We start from the raw sequence: 18,841 nt of genomic DNA, 5'->3' as shown, positions 1-18,841 counted from the left end.
CCTGGTTGTTTTTGACTCACGGGTAGGAAAATCCTGGTGATTGCGTACAAAAGCTTGAGAAGATTTGAAGGACCAATGTAATAATAACACGCTCATTTTTATTTTGAGCGATAACTCGCTAATTTGTTGATTATATATATATATATAATGTGTCACAACGGTTTATTTTTTGATATTAATTGCTCCTTCTAACCTAACATTATATATAGAACGAGCCCAGCTAATTCGTGTATTTCAAGAAAGTGCAAATGGGCTGGGATTTCTTAGAAAATATAAAATGGGCCGCATTGACGCGAAATTATTTGTTCACCCAGCCCAGCAAATGGACTATACATTCTACAAAACATGGGTTAAATATATGCCACATTTTTGCAGGCTGACATGTGGGCCAATAGGTCGAAGCCTACGCAGGGCGTTGTCAACTTGGTCAACAAATGATTATGACATCCACAACCATTGGATTTATATCCAACGGTCGACATGCACCTTCAATCTCTCGTCTTCTTCCTCCAGCGTCGCCAGGACCGCTTGGTCCGGCCTCCAGCGGCTAGCGGCTCTGCTTAGCACGCATCACTGTGAAGCACTACCCCACCGCCGCCAGGCTATCCCTCCACCCCTCCACACCACCTGTTATTCTCCACCGACTGCAGCCCCACACCGCACCAGAACCAGTTATAACCCTTGTACTCCTCTCAATCTGTGACTCCACTGCCGCATCTTCCCATCTCCGGGCCCGTCCAGGGCCTCGGGTCGTCCACCGCCTCACTACGCTCGGCACGGCGTGGTCAACAAACGAGAGTCATCGGAAGAGGACTGTATGTGGAGAGCCTGACGGCTGGGACCCATGAGGTCCATGGTCGCACGCAAGGAATGTTTCTCCTTATTAAGCTGAAAAAATGTTTCCTCCCCCTGACAGCTGGGACCCACCGGCTGTATCTTCGCACGGAAGGAAGTGCCTCCTTGTTATGCGAAAAAACTATTCCTCCCGTTGACAGCTGGGACCCGTCAGATTTGGTGGCTGACTTGTGGGCCTACTAAGCGGACGTGTACGCTGGGCTTTGTCAACTTAATCAACAAATGATTCTAGCAGCTGGACCGTTGGATGTTAATCCAACAGCCGTGCTCCTTCTTCAACCTCTGTTCTTGCTCCTGTCTCCCGTGGGCGGCAGTGCTGTCGCGCACCCGAACCAGTCAAGTTTCCCACTCCTCTCCATCTGCGACTCCATTGCCGCGTCTTCCCCATCTCCGGGTCGTTCCAGTCTGGGGCCTCGTCATCGTCCACCGGCCTTGGTGCGCTCGGCACGGTGTGGTCAACAAACGAGAGTCATCGGAAGATTACTGTACGTGAGAAGCTGACAGTGGGGACGCACCACACCCATGGACGCATGCATGCAACTGCATCCTTTTTACCCTGAAAAATAATGTTTGCTCCCCCTAACTACTGGGACCCACCAGCTACATCTTCGCACGCAAGAAAGTGTGTCCTTATTATGCCAAAAAGAATGAATACTACCGCTGACAGCTCGGACCCACCAGCTATATGTTCGCACGCAAGGGAGTGCATACTTATTATGCACAAAAAAGGAATACTCCCCCTGCTAGCTGGGACCCACCATAGTGGGAGGCTGACTTGTGGCCCTACTAAGTTGACGCAGATGGAGGGCTTTGTCAACTTAGTCAATATGAACGATTCTAGCTCCAGTGACCGTACGATGTCCATCCAACGACCGTAGTGCTTCTTCAACCTCTGGTCTTGTTGCTCCAGCCGCCCAAAGCAGCGCCGGTCGTGTCGCATGCTCCTGCCTCCAGTGGCCGGCTGTGCTGTCACCGCTGGCCATGCCATCCCTCTATACTCACCCACACCTCCTATTATTCTCCGACGACGGCAGCCTCACACCGCAGCCGAAGTAGTCAACCCCACGTACTCCCCTCCGCATGGGCATCCACTGTCGTGTCTTCCCCGTCTCCGCGTCGTCCCCTTCCTAGGCCTCGCCGTCGTCCACCACCCTGGTGCTCTCGACGCGGCGTGGTCAATGTTGTCAACGAACAACTTCCATCGGAAGAGTACTGTACGTGGAGAGGCTGACAGCTGGGTCCACGGCCGCAGCAAGGAAGTGCCTCCTTATTACGCGCAAAATAATTATTCCTCTACCTGACAGCAGGGACCCACCGGACGGGCCACCGTATTTCGCCAAAAAATGTTTCCCCCCTGACTGCTGGGACCCACCAGCTACATCTTCGCACGCAAGGAAGTGCGTCCATATTACGGGCAAAAAAATTGATTCGCCCCCTGACTGCTGGGACCCACCAGCTACATCTTCACACGCAAGGAAGTGCCTGATAGTTGGGACCCACCTGGTCGAAGCGTACGTAGCGTTGTCATTCTGGTCGCGAACGTGCACGTACATACTGGTCGATGTAGAGGCACGCACGTGTTGTAGTAAAGGCGCGCACGTGTCGTAGTAGAGGAGCGCACGTAGCATGTACACGTACGTACAGCCAGGGTGCAAGAAAGTAAATATGGCCACGTACGTACATACGGGCGGGGTCCGAACGCCTACTCGCGCATATGTACAGCCAGGGCTCGTGTACATGGCTGGGTCGGGACGGAGAAACTGCGCCCTCGTCGTGATCATGGGGAGGCAACCGGCTGGGTCAAAACGGAATGCGTCATCGTGTTCATCGGGAGCCAACCGGCTTGGACGGAATAGCCGATGGAAATGAGGCCTGGCGTACCGCAGAACGGAGGAAACGGCCTTGTGTTCGACCGGCCACGGTCGAAACAGGATCTTGTTCATTCGGAGGGGTCTAGCGTACCGCAAAATGGTGGAAACGGACCTCCTACGGTCGAAACGGGGTCCTATTGATCAGGAGGGGTGTGGCGTACCGCAAAACGAAGGAAACGGACTTGTGTTGGAGCGCTACGGTCGAAACGGGGGTCCTGTTCATCGGGAGGGGTGTGGCGTACCGCAAAACGAGACTCCACGGGGATACTGTTCATCTCCACCTCGACCTCCTCCAGCCTCCACAGGCTACTGTTCATCCACCGTCGACCTCCTCCAGCCTCCACCTGCGACTGTTCATCCAGCCTCCACCGCGCGCTCCTCCACCGGCTACTGTTCAACCAGCCCTTTCCACGGGGTCCTGTTCAACCACCCTTCCATGCACTACTGTTCATCCAGCCCTCCACCGGCTACTGTTCAACCAGCCCTCCACGGGGTCGTCCTGTTCATCCAGCCCTCCACGGGGTCCTGTTCACCTCCACCGGCTCGATCGATCGGGGTCCTGTTCATCCAGCGGCACGGCCTACTACCACGGGTCCTGTTCATCCAACCCCCCACCGGGAACTGTTCATCCAAACCCCCAACAACGCTCATGTTCATCAGGAAGGAGGCAGCAGTGTTCGATCGGCTTTAGTTAGCAGCAGTAGCGAAGGAATCACTCGAGGTTCAGTTAACAGCAAGGGATCGATCGATCGCTCGGGTTCAGTAACGCGTAGCCTGCAGTGCAATCGCTCGGGTTCAGTTAGAGCCCAACGCCTTGCTCGGGTTCAGTTAGAGCCCAACGCCTCGCACCACGCGCGTACTTACGAGAGAAACGCGGATCGCTCGGCCCCCGACCACCCACCTAACCGGGAACTCCCCGATATTTTCCCGCGCCTCGCTTCTACCACAATTTTTTCCGTCATGGACGGCCCAAAGAATGTCATGCAGCTGCGTCTCCAGCCCGCCCAGGACGAAAAGCCCATTTTCTGTCATGATTTTTTGTCATAGAAGTAGGAGCCCACCTCATCTATGATGATACCGGTTTTTGTCACAATTATCGTCATAGAAGTGTCATAAGCATGACAGGAAAAAAATTCGTTCGGCCCAAAATGTCACGGATGTGTCTTTTTTTGTAGTGATCGGAAACATCATATGGAGAAAATGGACAACATCCAAAACAATGCATATACGAAGCTAGGTGGTCATGGCATGGCATATGATTGAATTGATGCAAAGGGAGCATATCAATATCATCACAAGAGAAACGAATGCCAATAACCATGGGCTTGTCATCTATGCCATATGCGCAAATTGGGTTCATTTTAATGGCATATGCATAGTTACTACGATGAGATTGCAAATATGACATATGGTTGATCTCATGCATAGCATATGACAAGTTAAGCAGATTGTCAAACATGATGTGACCGAGAGAATTATCACAAGAAATCCTATGCAATATGGCATCACAACTAATAGACTCCACATGGAAATCATCAAACTCATCATAAATGGGTAAATCATCGCGTGGGGAAGTCATACTAGCATGAAGCATGGTAATAGGGGGATCAACATCATGCAAGCAGTCAATGTCAAGACAGTCCACTAGTGGGACAAAATCATCACCTTCATCTATGTTACCTTTTTCATTCCACTCAAGTGGTGTAGGTGAAGTGGGAAAGATCAAGTTGTGGTCGTCTTCATCATGATGGAACCATGTGGGGCATGCATTATATTCCGCCATGGCCATCATCTTGTCCAAAGGAAGGACGAAGTCATCGAGGGTTGGGACGTCATCATATATGGGACCTAGCACCAAATGAGAAGACACAATAGAGGTAGAGGTCAAGCTGTTAGAAATGCAAATGGCCTCACAATACCTATCAACTATCTCACTCTCTCTATGTGGTGGCTCACTCACTCCCTCAAAATAGGTGCACTCAAAGTCACATATGGTGGAGTCATTCATCTCACTCAAGTGGTGGGGATTGTGGCTCTCCTCACATGGGAATTGGGGCAACTCGTCATATACGGGGCTAGTGGTGATGTCACTCTCAATCTCAATATGGTGGCTCATGTCACTGAAGTCATCATCATACGCCGCCGTGGTCGAAGGGAAAATCACCATCTTGTCACTGTCGCCGTGGATGAAGGCCGAAGATGGCACATCATCACTCTCCTCCATGACCGAAGAGAAAATCCCATGCTCGATCATCTCACTCTCGCCTCCAAAGATGGAAGCATCATCCTTGCTCGCCACCGTGTCGCTTGCCTCCAAAGCATGTTCCTTGAGAGACTCTGTAGTCGTAGTCGTCGCCGCGCTGTCTCCAAAAAGATCCATGGTAGACTCGGCATCGTCAATGCCACAAAGAGGGATGGTGGTGAAGTTGAACTTGGAAGCGTCATCTTGGAGCTCATCGGGCTTAGACATCTTGGTGGTACTATCCTCATGCTCATTGTCGTGGAGCCTGGTAGTCGCGAAGTCATCTTGGGGTGAAGAAGCCTTGGCCTTCATGAATTCTTTTTCCAGCTTGAGAGCACCAAAGTAGTTGTCGTCGAGGAACATGTAGTTCTCGCGGAAGATAGTCTTGGAGATGCCGTTGTTCAATCCCATCATGAAGTGGAACTTCATCGAAATGGGGTCGTCCACACCGGATCGTCGCAAGGCTTTCTTCATCTCCTTGAAGAACTCATCGATGGACGTGTATCCTTGTATGGTGTTCTCCAATTGGCGTAGAAGATGTTATGTGTAGGTGGAAGGAGAAAACTCTCACTGCATAGCTTTCTTCATCTTGGGCCAAGTCATGTTGAAGCTCTTCGAAGGTGTGTGAAGCCACCATGTCGACATGTAGTCGTGGAAGTTCCTTGTGGCGCACTTCACTTGATCTTCTGAGGGGACTTGATGTAGCTTGAGGTAGGCGTCCATCTTGCGCTCCCACTTGAGATACTCCTAGGGGTCTTGAGTCCCATAGAAAGGAATCTCGTGGTCGATGTCGAGGTCGTAGTAGCTCATGGAAGTCGCGGACTTGAGCTTGGGAAGCTTCTCTTGAGGTGCTTGTGGGCGAAGATGTCACATGTCCAAAGGCAAAGATGCCTTGAAGTTGCTTGGCGAAGATGCCAAGGTAGATGGTGAAGTCATAGAGCGATGGTTGGTGTTGAGCTCTTGACTTTCATGTTCTCATAGGCGATGGTGTCGATGCTGATGTGACCTTGCGAAAGATGGTAGCTCGGAAGCATATGCACTTGAGTGTCTTCTCGAAGATGAGGGAGACCTCTTGCCGGCCTTTGAGGGCTTTGAGCTCCTCCTTTAGAGCATCCATCTTGGTATCGATGAAGTTTTTCGTGGCATCGAACTCGGTGTTGTTGTCGTAGACCAAAGTAGATCGCTTTGCCTATCCATCACAAGTCTCGAGAAAATGTAAGTGGAAGAAAGGAAAGAACTAGACCAAATGTACCTTATCCAATGTTGAAGATGGATCAATGATCACTCAATAATGCATTTTACTTCTTATTTGAGATAAATAAATTATGTAACATCCGTATATCTTCTACAGTTTCTTCTCTTATGTTCTGTAATATTTTCGTACTGCAAAAACATGTAGGCTGTGTGGTCTTTTAATTATATGGAACAGTGTTGTCTTTGTGTATGGATTAGCAGGGGAGCAACCGAACAAGTTATGCACACAGGGATTTCATATGGATGGGGAATGGAGGGGGTTGGGTGACAAGGCGGGGATCATCAAATACCTGGGAGGTTAGAAACCACACGCGGATTCTACCATGAGGCAACCGAACAAAGCCTCGTGGTAGAATCAGGCCCCGTCTTGTCACGAATCAGGAGGAAGAAATGTAGTTATGGGCTCTAGTGGATGACGATCTAGCGCAACATCTTGTTTCCACTACAGAGCCTTGGGCGAAGCACTGGCTGTTCTCTTTGATTGATGGCCTATCACATGCACAGTTCATCAGAGTAGCTATCACGTTATGGGCGATATGATTGTTTTGGAGGAAAGCTATTCATGAGGGCATTTTTCAAAGTCCACAAGCTACACAGGGTTTCATCGACAGATATATATATATATATATATATATATATATATATAGAGAGAGAGAGAGAGAGAGAGAGCACGGCTTTCCTATCAACACTAGCTACAGACATGTGACAGCCTGGTTTTTGACCCTTTCTTATTTGCTTGAAATTTCATTTGAAAGTTTTTGAAACTTGGAGTTTTTGAATCTTTTCATTTGGACTTAAACACTTGGGCATCCTTGGCTATCACCCAAGTGTTCACTTCTCTCCCAAACCATCACTTCACTTCTGATCCACCACAAAATAACCTTTGGAATATTTTTCTTAAATGAAAAATATTCATTTTCTCTCAAAAACCCTAAGCCAGATCTGTTTGCTTCAAGGCAACCCTAATTTTTATGGCTCAGAAAATTCTAAGATAATTCACAAATATTCTAGGGACCCTAGGGCACCTCCCTGAGCAAAAATATTTCATCACTTTTTGGAATATTTTTGCTACAGGAAATCTTTTCTGTTCTGGACAGAAATGGTGGTTTCTACAGCAACTACCATTTTACTTGCTCCATTTGACCTGAACTTTCTTGTGCATCTTTACCTTAGTAACTTATAACTAGCCTCCAAAGCACAGCCCCAAACTCCCAGCCATTTGACCACAGTAACATCACAAAGTTACTGACCAGAAACTTACCTGGCTTGTAAAATCTTCTCTACTGCACCTGGATCCAAACCAAACCGTGGTAACTTCAAAACTACCACGAACAACATGCCAGACATGATTTTGGACGAAGGCTGGCCTGAGGAGAGAGTTCACGCGGTGACCACGCGTGTCCATGATGCCAGGCATGCGTGTCGACGCGCTCTGGGTGACGCCGAGCGCTCTGTTCGAGCGTGCTCGCTTCCCCCCACCTGCCCAACCATGTCAAACCCCGCCACCATCATCGTCTCGACGTCCTTAACTCCTCCCTGGCACTCGTCGATGCCGGAGCTCGCCGCAGCGAGCACGGGCAAGGTCCGGCCAGCCGAACAGTGCGGAGCGCACTGTGCTCGTCGCCATCCCCTTGATCCTGTGCTCGTCTCCGCTCGCCCACAGTGGCCGCGTGACCTCCGTCACTTTCTCCCCCTCTCACTGACGCCGCTCGTCGCCGGGCGCCGTGGACAGGTGTCCACCGGCGGAGCCTGAAGCACCCTCGCCGCTCACCTATATAGAGCCACCCCCAGCCTCCTCGAGCACCATCCAGCACTCACACACACCCCACGATCGAGTAGGAAGCCGTAGCCCGACCGGGCAGGCCTCGGGCCGCCGTTCCCAAGCTCGAGCTCGCCGGCGATCCCCTCTGGTCGCCACGGTAGCTCCGGCCCCTCCCAGGCCTGGGCGACCCCTCCAAGGCCTCCGCCTCTCTCCGGTGAGGCCATCTCGCCCGCTTGGAGCCTCTGGAGTGACCTCTGCTCGCCGTCTTCCTCAACTCCAGCGACCTCCACGTTCTGCCTCCGCTTGCGAGCTAGTTTCCGACGTCGTCTGACCACCCCTAGCCACGCTACGGGTACGGGCAGGTGCGCCATCGTCCCCTCTCTCAATCCCTCCCTCTTGTTTGGGCCAAGGAGCCCTCGTCGCCGGCGAGAGCTCCGGCGAAGCCGCAGCCCTCTCTGTTTCTCTCTCCCTCTTCCCCCACCTGGGGCCCGCTAGTCAGCCACTCAGTACACGCGCGAAGCAGTACGAGAGGTGGCGCTCCTGGGCTTTACGCCTTCGACGTCACCCCCCAGCTGTTTCTTTTTATTCAAATTCATTTATATTCCAGAGAGCTTCAAACAATTTTAACTTTTAACCATAAGTCCAAATGAGATGATTCTTTTTGCATTGTGTTCTTTGAAAGGAAATCTAACAGCTCACCAAAGATGAGATTTTTCTGAGCTGTTTAGAATTTCTGGTGAATTTCAGAAGTGTTCTTGATATTCTCTTTTTGTGTTTAAAATTATTTTCAGAAGGTGAGGCTTGTCTTGAGGATCACCAGGAGGCTTGTGAACCTCATCTGCACTAAGGCAAGCCACAGCAACATTTTTATGATGCCATTTCAATATTTTTGATTTTCTCAATTAAATGAAATGATTAACCCATGCATTTAAATAATTATTGAATTATTTGTATTCTGTTAAGTATTGGTCAGTTGGTATGCTTGATTTACAGAATAGTTGAAACTAGTTTAAGTGGGTAAAGCAAGTTAAAATTTATTTGAGGTGATGTTAGAAATAATTTTGTTATGCATGTTAGTAATTATTTAAAGCTTTGTGTTTGCATTCTTAAATTGATAAAAATTTGTTAGAAAATATTCTGTTAAATACTTGTTGAATCATATTACTTGTCTTACAGAATGTTTGAACCCAACTTAGTGATAAAGAAATTAAGAGTTGTCGATAATGATATCTTTTGGTCAAGCATATGAAAAATTTATCGGAGTTACTTTCTTGCGTAGGAAATTAATAAAACTTGTTGCAAAATATTTTGGTTAAGTTGTGAGTCATTTTGAGCAAGTAGAGTAATATGAGTTGTTGACGTTTATGCTTGGTGTGCATATGGATGACGTCGGTCATTTTTATCAATATGTGATGCATGTGTTGTTTTGCATTTCATGGAATGCTATGACACCGGTCATTTTTAGTTAAAAGTTAATCCTGAATATAACTCAACTTGAATATACCGTTGACTGGGTCATGGTGCCGCTGAATCGAGTTTCTTTCCAGTGCAACCACATTTGCCTTGTGGGAAGGCCTTCATTCGGTCCATTGACACGGCCTCTGGTCGGTGCCTCCATCTAGGGAAGATTATGTCGTGTTTGCCCTGGCCAGGTAAGCACACATAATCTTGTGTGCTCATTGATGAGATTATGGTACCGAGTCCCCGAGTGGGAGTGTTTTGACCACGACGGTGGTCGGGGTGTCTTTGGTAGACACAGGGCCACCCAGGACCAGCCCGTTGGGGATTTAGGTCGGAGTGGCCGGGAGAGTGCTGTGGCAATGGAGGGGTTTTGTCAGAATGCCGTTGGTCCACCCGAATGGGAATGCGAGGCCATGGATTCCGTGGTGTGGGTACAGTGTGCTACCTCTGCAGAGTGTATAATCTATCGATAGCCGAGTCCACGGTCACGGACACCTCGTACTAGGTCCCACCATGAGTCAACATTTAATAAAAATTGCACACTAAGCTATGAACTTTGCATTGTAAATGGATGGCAGAAAGGCCATCGAGGTATTTGGGACCAAATGATGGTCGTGGTTGTGATCGCCGTAAGGATCACGAGTTGTTCTTGAGAAAGACCACTATGGTGGTGTGTTTGTGGTCCAGAGATGATCACAGTTGGTAAGCTGTCCTGAGGGACGTTCGGGCTTGATCATAGCATGTTGACATATAATGTTGCATTATTAATAATTGGTTAAATATCATGATATTGTTTGTCATTATGATTATGCTTGTTGTGAGCTTGCAAGTACATTCAATGTACTGACCTGGCGTGTCATGCCAGATTTCAGGAAAGTCTCGTTGGAAAGGAGCGTTGTTCGAGTCTAGATCGTGTCCACATCAGTGTCCCTGTGATATGGAGCTTCCGCTACGACGTTATTCCGCTGCCACGTAGTTGTTCGAGTCGAGGCCCCTTTATGTTCACTAAATAATGTACATATTGTTCCGCCGCACCGAGTGTGCCGCTTGGCCTCGACCACTGTTCTAATATGAACTCTGTTCCGCTAGCATCAATAAAGCGGTTGTTTTCTGTATCAATATGTTGTTTGTTGCCAGAAGACATGATCTCTGGGTTGGCAATGCAGGGTAAACCGGTCGCTCAGAGCCGGGGTGCCACAAGACATTGCTATCAGAACCTTTCAATTGCCTCCAGATTCGAACTTTGTTGTGGATAAGGTTCCAATTTGTGGAATTATTGGTGATCTTACTGTCCAAAGAGGAAGCCATGTGCCTCTACTTTACTAGCGCTTGGACAAAAATGGCAACCTAGGGCCTGTAGTGTTAGGCGTATTCAGAGTTCGTTTGCAGCCACTTTCCCACATCGGGGCTCTCACATGCAAAAGTTCCGGCAAGGCTATGGAGTAGGTTTTGTTGCTTTGCTATCTTGGAAAGGTTCCATCCATGGCCTTCTTTTTTAGCAAAATGATCGGCCATCATCTGCCTCCACTCTTTATGGTTCGAAACTTTTTATCGCGCCTTGTGAAAGTCTCGGTGTTTGAGCCTGAAAATTGTCATACGTTGCAACCAAACTGGATACAGCGATGCATCCTTCCATTACGGGCAATAAACTCTTCCATAATTTATGTGCATTACATAGGGTTCCACACTTTTTATATTGCCCATGAAAAACTAGGAGTTTGAGTTTGAGCCTGGAAGCAATCATCTAATGCAACCAAAAATGAGATCTCTAATAAATCTGCCGCATTTTGGGCAAGCAAACCTGCCAGTTTCAAGTTGCATTACACACCATGGTTTCAACTAGTTTCTGTGTCCATTTAGTATGAAAAGTTCAAGCAGGAAAGTCGCATGTAATGGAACCCAACATGTTGGTAGTTAACCATGCATTCATACAATCCGTTCCTTCCGATCCTGGAGAACCTGATGAATCGTCAACTTATTGTGAAGTGCAAGCTTTTCTGACTGGTACTCACCGTGACAAGAGCACCATCAAACGCAGTCCCAAAAATGCTTATGTACTGAATACCTTGATCTATATTACATGGCAGCTATTGTTTTTACAGCACCATTTTATTGCAGCATAGCTTCAATCCGCCCTATATAGTGATGCATCTCTTCTACAAGTTTGAGAAAAGTACAATTGCTTCAATGGGAGGTTTGGTTTGGGAGATGAAAGTAGTTCGAGGGGGAGTTCCTCAAAGAGTATTATCAAGGTTGAGGACCATTTTACTGGGATCATCGAACCACCATGTGATGTTCTTGCTGTAGAAAACGTTTCTGTCAACCAGTCAAGTGAGATGCAGGTATGGATTTTTGTTGTGATTTCGTGATACACCTGCGCCTAGTGTACTACTTAAATTTCTCGGCTGATTTTTTTGATATACATAGCAGCTTGCTCCCCCCAACAACCTTCTTCCTATGACTGAAAACAAGTCTCAATGCTCGTTCCTGCCATGCAATATGAGGTGATCCGTCCCTCCATGGGATGCTAGTCAGTACAGTAAGAAGACTAAAGTATATATTATTCACATGCGCTTTAAGATTATACCGCAATATAAAAAGTCTGGCGGTTGTTTAGTCATGTCTCATTGGAGTTTTGTGGAATCGACATGACTTGACGACGATCCACCACAGCAAGAAAGACAAAGATTGAAGTCAGTCCAGAGAACGCATTATTCTTCCCATTCCATTTTGTTGTTTCCACAAAAAGAAACACAACAATCTTATCATATGACTGGCATAAACCCCTAGCATAGCATGGCAAGTAAAACATTGTAGTCATGCATCTTCTCGATAGTGCATGCATATCCATTCTCTTTCTACAATCTGGATGGCAACTACCATGTAGGATTGGCGGCAACTAACTATATAACATGGTGGCAACTACCAGCAAAGTTGGGTGGCAACTTTTTTCCTTTATAGTTGCCGACCGAAATACTTTGTTCTGCACTGCTCCTCACCCATACTCAACTTTTTCCTCGATCCTCTTTTTTCTAAAATCTTAGTGAGCCTTAACATACTTTCGAGCACAGTTTGATGGCAACCCCAAACTTACAGCTTAGCATGAACTTCTGATTGCAAGCATTATGCATATCAAATCTAGGATACAGGATGGCAACTTTGTGGATTTTGGAGGGGAGATGAGAATGACTGGATTCATGTGTTTTTTGATCCATGCAGCACAAATCTAGGACGTCTGTGGTCTAGTTGCCATGACCATGTGGATCCAATCGCCATCTATGCGGGCAATCTCGAAGTGAAATTAGTAGGGGGAGGAGATAGGAGAACGACCTAATCCAGGATGTTTCCCACCTTTGTTGAGTTTGTTCTCGTGTTCTTTGTTGGGGGGGTGCTAGTGATCTGATCTGCTTGCCATGGCAAACAACGAAGGAAGAGGAGGGAGGTAGGGAAGATTTGCTGATCCGGAGGTTGGAGGCGACTGAAGGTGCTACTCTGGCACGCGGGCAGGGAGGGACGACGGCCGAGGGGTGGATTTGGTCATGCGGGCCGCGGGGTGGCGCGCCCGGACATGTGGGCGATAGTGCTGCACACCGGATGTGCGGGCTGCGACGGGGGCGCCTAGACGTGCTCTGCGGGTGAGCCTGCGTCAATGCCACACGGGGCGTGTGACAGATACCCCCTACATACCACATGTGTGGTCACTATCAGCATCCTAAGTTTTTATCATATAGTTGTGATCTGTTTGGTGCATATGGATACGATGTTGCTGTCCATTTGATCTTTCTTTGCTAGCCGGTCAATATATATCTTGTCAGTATTTCTTTGCTCACTTGATTGTTGATTGCCAAAAGTAAGACATCTCATATTTATTTCTTTGTTCATGTATACCGCTCTCATATTAGTCCTTTGATATGGACTAACTACCTTTATTGCCAATGCAGTGCATCAATCACTACAGAAGCGACATCGGCGAGATAAATTATGTAACATCTGTATTATATCTTGCATGACTTTCCAGAGATGCTAAACCATATTCTGAAAGTGACCGATTCCAGTGTGGGACAACTAAGAATTTTTAGAATTAGTTTCCTGTCTATTTGAGATAAACTATGTAACATTATAGAAATAGAACAATTTGTACCGGATCTTGTCAATTCTCACACCTACACAAGTAAACCTTTTGGTGGAGCTTGGTGAGGATAGTGGCACAAAAATTTGATGCAATTGTTAGCAAGAGTCAACAATGTTGAAAGAGATTCACAAATTCGCAAGTGAAACAAGTAGACCAATAGCAATGAATGGCACACGAAAACACACACAGACACGGATAGATAAGTGGGGTCGTGCAACCAAGGAATGAGCTCAAAATGTGGAAACCATGAAAAATGCTCTTGTTGCACAACTCTAGAGAGACGCTAGCACGATTGCTTAATAGGCGGATACGGCACTTGTGCACAACCTATAAGAGACAAAAATGCAACAACTTTTCTATCCCAAGTATGCTATGTATATATGATTCCTGGTGTTTCGCACACGATGATCCAAGATGATCAATGATGGTATATGATATGCAAAGTGGCGATGCTATGGCTATTGCTTACAAGATCTTTGTTTTTCTCTTTGCTTAAAAGCTTATCCTTTTTTCTTTTTTCTATATGGCCACTATGCGAAATGCACAAACCAAGATAGCAATTGTGTATATGCGGGGAACAATCTTGTGACACAAGAGATGATACGAGGATACCAAGATGAGGTATCTATGCAATGGAAAGGCGTATCGATGATCACAAAAGTGCACAAGTAACATTGCCAGGAATACTCAATGGCTAGTCTTGATAGGCAAGTGATGCAAAATGGGCTAGGGGTTAACAATACAATGGCAATGGAGAATATACAAAGATGTCGTCGAGGTTACCGCCCTTATGTATGGTGGATGGTGTCAAAGTGGTGAAGTGGTCAATGTCGATGATGACCTCATGGCGATCATGAGAGGCAGTGTTCTTGATGTAGAACCATTCCTAATTAGCCGAAATACCTTACGAAATGGAAAAATGCGACTCAAAATCTCAAATGTCAAATGTCAAATGGTGGTAGCGGAATGCGGTGGTGGGTTCGGAAGCTCAATGGGACTGCGGAAGTGCAATGATGGGCTTTGGAGTAATCAATGTGGAAGTGGAGTTATTGGGTTATGCGATGTCGAAGTTGAGGTCACCGTCCCTAAGTAGCCGAAACACCTTAGGAGACTCAAACCACAACTCGAACAGTCTAAAAAAAATGGGTTAAGTTGAGGTGGCAGAAGTGTATGGTGGACAAGGTTATGCGGACGTTATGGTGGTGGTTGATTAAGAAGTAACCATCCCTAAGTAGCCGAAACACTTTAGGAGACTCGAATCACTACTCAAGCAAACACAAATGCTATAAGGATCAAAATGGGTTAGGTTGCGGAAAGCTATGGTGGTAATGCGGATGATATGGTGGAAGGCCTAGGCAAAGATGCCAAAGTTTCAAAAATTGGTGGAGTCAAATGATGTTGGAAGTATTTTTGTGGAAAAGGGGGATGTCAATAGCCACAAAACGAGCTAAAGAACATCAAAATCAGACTCCGGATGAATTAGTTATGGCCGAAACAAAATTTCAAAAAAGTCAGTTTTCACAGGTGTCGATCGTCCGAGGATTGTCGGACTTCCGAGAATTCTTCTCTGGTTAGGGATATCGGATGTGCGGTAAATACCGGTCATCCGGTCGTTCGGAAGGCTCCGGACGTCCGCGAAAACGTCGGTCATCCGGTGGGTCTGGGTCAACTCGGGATTTCAGATCCAGGACGCGATTTTGGGCGAATATTGGGGATGTCAGGGTCAAAATTGAGGAGATTTCATGGATGGAAAGTGGGGAAAACTGTGGGGAAGCTAGATCCACTGAAACAGAGAAACTCCATGGATCAAATTCAACAAAACATCATCAAACCAACAAATCATAAAAAAAAATTGGGGCTATTTTTGGTGGGGAATTTTGAATTTAGGACGAAATCAAACAAAATAAGGCTAGAAAATAGTGGTAGGGCTCCAAATTCGTGATCAACGTGGCTCATGATGATGTAGGGTGGAACCCTAGGGGCCGATTTTTCATGATTTGAAGGGGGATTCCTGAAGAACACACAAGAGGACATCACACAAATCAACTAGATCCGATCACACATGCGCTAGATTCACATACACGAAGGGGATACAAAGATCGAAATCCAACACGAGAAGATACAAGAGTTAACTAGTCCATCCCAATCCTTGGAGGAGTTGAGGTCTTGAATCCTAGAAGGATCTTCCCATGAAGGGGTATTGATTCCCCTATGGGATCTTCTCCAAAGGAGGTCTTGAACTCCAATGGAGTGGTCTCTCTCTCTCAAGAGAAGAGTAGATAGGAGCAAAGCTCACATACAAATGAGCTATCCCTTTCCTAACCCTAGAAATGAGGAAGGGGTGGTCTATTTATAGTCAAGCCATGAAGGGATAAGTGGGAGATGGATACAAGGCCAAAGGCACGGCAGCGCACTCATCGGACGTCTGGCCGCTGGTACTCGTCGGACGTCTGGCCGCTGTAGCACTTGCTCACTGTAGTTCTTCTGGCCGTCTGGTTTGCGTCAGGTACCGGATGTCCGGTGGCTGTAGCTTGTAGCAGCTCCGTTTGTTTCGTCTTCGCTTCCATGCTTCCCTTGCGAATGGTATAGTTTTACATTTGCGCTCGCACTCCTCCTCGTCATCCGTGGCGTTCCGACAATACCTATGTATGCACACGAGTGGAGTGCCAAGTAGTACACCATCCTTGAAGGGGTCAAGTGAGCACGTGTAAAGGAGACGATTCACCTTTATGTATGTGAAGTAGATAGTAGATGCCACACGTGCCACTTGCCAAACGGGCTCTTGACAAGGTGATGTCTGTAGGATGCTCCGCATCAGCTTCATTGTTCGACTCACGACTCTCTAAAATAAAATTACAGCTAAACATAGATGAACGATGCCAAATCTCCCCAATAATAGTACCATATCTCCCTTGATTTCTCTTGTGGACATCTCCCACTACTTGCTTGGAATCTGATGCAACTACAAAGATATGCAAGAGTAGGTCTTCGGTCAAGGAAAGGGCCTCCCTGCATGCGATTGCTTCTAGCGTTGCAGGATCATGGATGCCATGAATTACCAGTGATTAGCTTCCGAAGTAGTCCCCCTGATCATCTCGAGCGACCGCTGTCGCTGTGCCTCCTCTTGACGGCGTGGACACTCCCGTGTCTACTTGTACATTGGCAAACCCCGGAGGAGGTTCCTTCTGCCTTATCTCACCCATTGGTGCAACACTTGGGTTAGCAGTTTGCATCAGCTTCGTCTCCCTTATGATCTCTAACTCTGATATATATATATATATATATATATATATATATATATATATATATATATATATATATATATATATATATATATATATATATACAGAATAAATTATTCTTCACCCGAGGTAATCTTACGATTATTTCATAATTAAATTACGTTTGGAATTCAAATAGTTACATTCTTATTGATTCATTACATAAAATTTGGCATAAAAAAATAGGGCATAAGACAAGAAAATTTGCAGTTTATGTGTATTTTACACTATGTTTTTACGTTTGTAATTTTACATAACATAAAATATTTTTTACGACGATTATATATTTTCTTATGGTCTCTTTTTACGTCAGAAATAAGACAAAACTTACGAAACGTAAAATTACGATGCATTGATGGTAAAATAGAGGGGGTGAAGAATAACTATTCCTCACCCAGGGTGACGAATAGTCAATCACCAGATCTTTCCCCTCTTATCATTTCTTACATTTTAGGTGGATCAAGTTTATTTCCTCTTTTAGATGAAGTTGGACCACGTCTGCATGTGCATAGCCACTAGGCCCAGCCCGTAGGCTGGCATGCCTGCACCGTGTCAGACCTCGGCCCATGAGGAAGGGTTCCCAGCTGATGGGAGGTTCCCCAGATGGTGCCTAGCCCAGGAAAGGTTCGTGCATTTGGGGGGGCTGATTGCAATCCAACAAAAAGATCACGATGTGTTTAACTGCTAACGAATTGACTCTGTGTAAATGGGGAGGCTGAGTCTGCAAGATTCAGTAGTTGACGTATCTCTAGAGTCTAGAACATATATGCTTACCAGGTGTTAAAAGAAGCAAAATGATACCGCCTAGTGATTGTCTCATGCCAATAAAAGCCCATCGATTGGGAGACTCAAGCTTGATGTGGCACTAATTGGCTTGGTGCTGGGAGCTATATAGACGCTACATTAAGTTGTAAATATTATTACTAACTACTGAATCCTAGTACGTAACACTCCAATCAATAAGCGTACTATGATCTAGAAAAAAATGTCTTACTAAGTATTGAATCACATCTATGACAACAGCCAATTTATATTCAATTTCATTTAGCGTCCAACAACAGGTGGGAGAATCATTAGTATGGACTAAAATGGAAATCTGATGCATCAACCACCAAACTGAATCGGCTGCTGCAAACTTTCGTCCAGAGCGAGAGTAAATACATCAAGGTGTCATCAATAGCAGCTAGCTTTTGCAAACCAGGATAGCTATGTTCCAAGATACAGGTAGTGTGGTAACGTAGGTCAACACTCCATGCCGAATAGTGGCGAGGCAAAATCAGAACATGGGGTAGCGAGCTGTGAGAATAGCAGACACAAAAATGGCAAGAAACAAGCATAAAAAACAATGGGGTATCAGACATCCCACTTCGTTAGTGTTGGGGCTACCACGGGTCAGCTGCCGCTCCATGCCATTCTTCTCCTTCGCTTCTGCCTGTTGGTGTGGCATTTTCCTACGATGACAACGCTTTGATCCATACGGGTCAGTCGTCGTCAGAATCGCTCTGAGTTACTCCCCGAAAAATCTTCCTCGTGAGTCATGGACACCTTGGTAAACACGGCTTCCTCCTTCTCTCCTTCTCTCAAATTGGTCGGTTCCTCGGTTAATCTTGCTCACCATTTTTTTGCACTTCTGGATTACGTGATTTTTTGAACTTTCTTTGCATTCAGTTTGGTCGGTTCCTCGGTTAGTGCTGGCATGCTCGTTAGTCCCTCGCCGAATTTGTTTTTTTTTTGTTGCAGGTTGAGGGACATACCATGCGGTTGTAGCACTTGGAGACTTCATTTTTCTGTCCTCTGTCCGTGAGCATTCTTAGTTTGTATTCCCTTCGTTCACTATAAACCACACACGGATATATATAAATACATTTTAGAGTGTAGATTCATTCATTTTCCTCCGCTTCTGTATATAGTCATAGTGAAATCTTTACAAAGATTTATATTTAGAAACAGAGAATACATGCTTTTGCTAGTCATATTTAATTA

The sequence above is a fragment of the Triticum aestivum genome, chromosome 2D (genome assembly GCF_018294505.1).
Source record: "Triticum aestivum cultivar Chinese Spring chromosome 2D, IWGSC CS RefSeq v2.1, whole genome shotgun sequence".
Classification (NCBI taxonomy): domain Eukaryota; kingdom Viridiplantae; phylum Streptophyta; class Magnoliopsida; order Poales; family Poaceae; genus Triticum; species Triticum aestivum.
This window is presented reverse-complemented; position numbering follows the sequence as displayed.